The sequence below is a fragment of the Anopheles coustani genome (genome assembly GCF_943734705.1).
Source record: "Anopheles coustani chromosome X unlocalized genomic scaffold, idAnoCousDA_361_x.2 X_unloc_8, whole genome shotgun sequence".
Classification (NCBI taxonomy): Eukaryota; Metazoa; Arthropoda; class Insecta; order Diptera; family Culicidae; genus Anopheles; species Anopheles coustani.
This window is the reverse complement of record NW_026525192.1, coordinates 53,400-58,254: the sequence shown is the minus strand read 5'-3', so window position 1 is coordinate 58,254 and position 4,855 is coordinate 53,400. Positions and strand designations below refer to the sequence as shown.

The following is a 4,855-nucleotide window of genomic DNA, read 5'->3' as shown; positions in this document are numbered from 1 at the left end:
GCTTGCTCCTCCCTACGGGGAACGGGTATACGCGCACAGCGGCGGCTTACGTTATGGCAGTCATGGATGCCTTACGTTTCCATGAAAAGTGTGTTCCTCCCCTGGTCCACGCTGCTTCGGCAGTCCTGGGTAAGATAGTTAGTTCTAGCTTGCCCTATGTGGAAGAGGACACGTAGACTTACTGTGGTGTGAAGTATAAGGTTCAGTTCTCCCCTGGTCCACGCCGCTTCGGCCGTCCTGGGTAAAATGGATTAATCCAGCTTGCCCTATGTGGAATGAGGACACTTTATGCTTCGTCTCTAAGCGGCGGCTTGCTCCTCCCTACGGGGAACGGGTATACGCGCACAGCGGCGGCTTACGCAAGTTAGTCACCCTCGGCAGTGGATCACTCGGCTCATGGATCGATGAAGACCGCAGCTAACTGCGCGTCATAATGTGAACTGCAGGACACATGAACATTGATAAGTTGAACGCATATTGCACGTCGTGGGAACCTACCATGATGTACAGATGACTGAGCGCTTATATTTGAGAAATGTATCGCATACATTTAACTACGCCGTGACACCCGTCACGAGACGTGCACCATGATGTTAACTAGGGTCGCGACGACCCGCTAGCATTAAAGAACCCGTGGTTTACAATATACTGGCATTGGAATTCGAAGTATTTAGAGCGTCCGTGTTCCCGCGTGAGGCGGAAGTACGAGGAGAAGGCGTGCTTGTGGTGTCTGTGGTGGTGTTTACTGATGTCTAGCTTCAGCTTATTTATTTATTTAAATAGAAGCGAAGATGTCAAAGTAGCGTCGAAGCAGCAGCGAATAGCACAAATGATTCAAGTATGGAAGTTGACCAAAGGAACACAAACAAACTAGCGTATGGGCAAAGGAAGGTATCAGTGAGTTAAACCACACGCGGGCTAACAGCCCGTTAACCGAGTCCAACGGTACATATTGGACATTGAAACAAAGTAGTCGCAAGCCAGATGTGACGATAACAACCGCAAGGTACATAAGCCTCAGTTCATGTGTGACAACCCCCTGAATTTAAGCATATTAATAAGGGGAGGAAAAGAAACCAACCGGGATTCCCTGAGTAGCTGCGAGCGAAACGGGAGAAGCTCAGCACGTAGGGGTGGCGGCCAGTCCGTCTATCCGATTCCGTGTACTGGTGCGTCTCACTATCCGTCATCTTAGCGCTTTTCAAGTCCAACTTGAATGTGGCTCAGAACCCATAGAGGGTGATAGGCCCGTAGAACAGCGCCCGTTGGATGATGGACCGAGCGTGCCATGGAGTCGTGTTGCTTGATAGTGCAGCACTAAGTGGGAGGTAAACTCCTTCTAAAGCTAAATACAACCATGAGACCGATAGTAAACAAGTACCGTGAGGGAAAGTTGAAAAGCACTCTGAATAGAGAGTCAAATAGTACGTGAAACTGCCGAGGGTGTGAAGCTCGTTGAACTCAATTATCCATAGGGCCATGACGCCCTCACCTGGACTGTCAGCAGAACCCTTTCTGGACTGACCCGACCCTTGTGAGTTGTCATGGTCCGCGTGTGGACATCGTGATCCATTACGAAATGTTAGCGGTGACTCCGGTTGCCGCGAGCATGTCTGACACTAGGTCCCAAGAAACTGCTGTCGACCCTCTACGTACCTTCAATGGTGACGATGGATTTATGAAAAGATCTTCTTCATCTCCCATCTTAATACAGCATCCCTACTTAAAGGCATCTCGGACTTAGTCGATTTTTCATAAATTCTAAGAAAAACATATGTTAGGATGCTGCGAGATGAATGGGATGCTGCATGGAGATGAATCTTGATCTTCTTCATCTCCCATCTTAATACAGCATCCCTACTTAAAGGCATCTCGGACTTAGTTGATTTTTCATAAATTCTTGGAAAAATATATGTTAGGATGCTGCGAGATGAATCGGATGCTGCATGGAGATGAATCTTGATCTTCTTCATCTCCCATCTCAATACAGCATCCCTACTTAAAGGCATCTCGGACTTAGTCGATTTTTCATAAATTCTAAGAAATTCATATGTTAGGATGCTGCGAGATGAATGGGATGCTGCATGGAGAAGAATCTTGATCTTCTTCATCTCCCATCTCAATACAGCATCCCTACTTAAAGGCATCTCGGACTTAGTCGATTTTTCATAAATTCTAAGAAATTCATATGTTAGGATGCTGCGAGATGAATGAGATGCTGCATGGAGATGAATCTTGATCTTCTTCATCTCCCATCTTAATACAGCATCCCTACTTAAAGGCATCTCGGACTTAGTCGATTTTTCATAAATTCTAAGAAATTCATATGTTAGGATGCTGCGAGATGAATGGGATGCTGCATGGAGATGAATCTTGATCTTCTTCATCTCCCATCTTAATACAGCATCCCTACTTACAGGCATCTCGGACTTAGTCGATTTTTCATAAATTCTAAGAAAAACATATGTTAGGATGCTGCGAGATGAATGAGATGCTGCATGAAGATGAATCTTGATCTTCTCCATCTCCCATCTTAATACAGCATCCCTACTTAAGGGCATCTCGGACTTAGTCGATTTTTCATAAATTCTAAGAAAAACATATGTTAGGATGCTGGGAGATGAATGGGATGCTGCATGGAGATGAATCCTGATCTTCTACATCTCCCATCGCAATACAGCATCCCTACTTAAAGGCATCTCGGACTTAGTCGATTTTTCATAAATTCTAAGAAAAACATATGTTAGGGTGCTGCGAGATGAATGGGATGCTGCATGGAGATGAATCTTGATCTTCTTCATCTCCCATCTCAATACAGCATCCCTACTTAAAGGCATCTCGGACTTAGTCGATTTTTCATAAATTCATAGAAAAACATATGTTAGGATGCTGCGAGATGAATGGGATGCTGCATGGAGATGCATCTTGATCTTCTTCATCTCCCATCTCAATACAGCATCCCTACTTAAGGGCATCTCGGACTTAGTCGATTTTTCATAAATTCTAAGAAATTCATATGTTAGGATGCTGCGAGGAGAATGGGATGCTGCATGGAGATGAATCTTGATCTCCTACATCGCTCATCTCAATACAGCATCCTTACTTAAAGCCATCTCGGACTTAGTCGATTTTTCATAAATTCTAAGAAAAACATATGTTAGGATGCTGCGAGATGAATGGGATGCTGCATGGAGATGAATCTTGATCTCCTACATCTCCCATCTTAATACAGCATCCCTACTTAAAGCCATCTCGGACTTAGTCGATTTTTCATAAATTCTAAGAAAAACATATGTTAGGATGCTGCGAGATGAATGAGATGCTGCATGAAGATGAATCTTGATCTTCTCCATCTCCCATCTTAATACAGCATCCCTACTTAAGGGCATCTCGGACTTAGTCGATTTTTCATAAATTCTAAGAAAAACATATGTTAGGATGCTGGGAGATGAATGGGATGCTGCATGGAGATGAATCCTGATCTTCTACATCTCCCATCGCAATACAGCATCCCTACTTAAAGGCATCTCGGACTTAGTCGATTTTTCATAAATTCTAAGAAAAACATATGTTAGGGTGCTGCGAGATGAATGGGATGCTGCATGGAGATGAATCTTGATCTTCTTCATCTCCCATCTCAATACAGCATCCCTACTTAAAGGCATCTCGGACTTAGTCGATTTTTCATAAATTCATAGAAAAACATATGTTAGGATGCTGCGAGATGAATGGGATGCTGCATGGAGATGCATCTTGATCTTCTTCATCTCCCATCTCAATACAGCATCCCTACTTAAGGGCATCTCGGACTTAGTCGATTTTTCATAAATTCTAAGAAATTCATATGTTAGGATGCTGCGAGGAGAATGGGATGCTGCATGGAGATGAATCTTGATCTCCTACATCGCTCATCTCAATACAGCATCCTTACTTAAAGCCATCTCGGACTTAGTCGATTTTTCATAAATTCTAAGAAAAACATATGTTAGGATGCTGCGAGATGAATGGGATGCTGCATGGAGATGAATCTTGATCTCCTACATCTCCCATCTTAATACAGCATCCCTACTTAAAGCCATCTCGGACTTAGTCGATTTTTCATAAATTCTAAGAAATTCATATGATAGGATGCTGCGAGATGAATGGGATGCTGCATGGAGATGAATCTTGATCTTCTTCATCTCCCGTCTTAATACAGCATCCCTACTTAAAGGCATCTCGGACTTAGTCGATTTTTCATAAATTCTAAGAAAAACATATGTTAGGATGCTGGGAGATGAATGGGATGCTGCATGGAGATGAATCTTGATCTTCTTCATCTCCCGTCTTTATACAGCATCCCTACTTAAAGGCATCTCGGACTTAGTCGATTTTTCATAAATTCTAAGAAATTCATATGTTAGGATGCTGGGAGATGAATGGGATGCTGTATTGAGATGCATCTTGATCTTCTTCATCTCCCATCTTAATACAGCATCCCTACTTAAAGGCATCTCGGACTTAGTCGATTTTTCATAAATTCTAAGAAAAACATATGTTAGGATGCTGGGAGATGAATGAGATGCTGCATGGAGATGAATCTTGATCTTCTCCATCTCCCATCTTAATACAGCATCCCTACTTAAAGGCATCTCGGACTTAGTCGATTTTTCATAAATTCTAAGAAAAACATATGTTAGGGTGCTGCGAGATGAATGGGATGCTGCATGGAGATGAATCTTGATCTTCTTCGTCTCCCATCTTAATACAGCATCCCTACTTAAAGCCATCTCGGACTTAGTCGATTTTTCATAAATTCTAAGAAATTCATATGTTAGGATGCTGGGAGATGAATGAGATGCTGCATGGAGATGAA

General features: G+C 42.9%; 1 non-coding gene across 1 annotated transcript; it reads left to right on the top strand.

The window, feature by feature from the left end:
• Positions 1-369: 369 nt before the first annotated feature.
• LOC131270981 (5.8S ribosomal RNA) lies at positions 370-524 on the top strand. The gene has a single exon (XR_009179969.1). It is a non-coding gene; the product is annotated as a 5.8S ribosomal RNA (ribosomal RNA).
• The last annotated feature ends 4,331 nt before the right edge of the window (positions 525-4,855 follow it).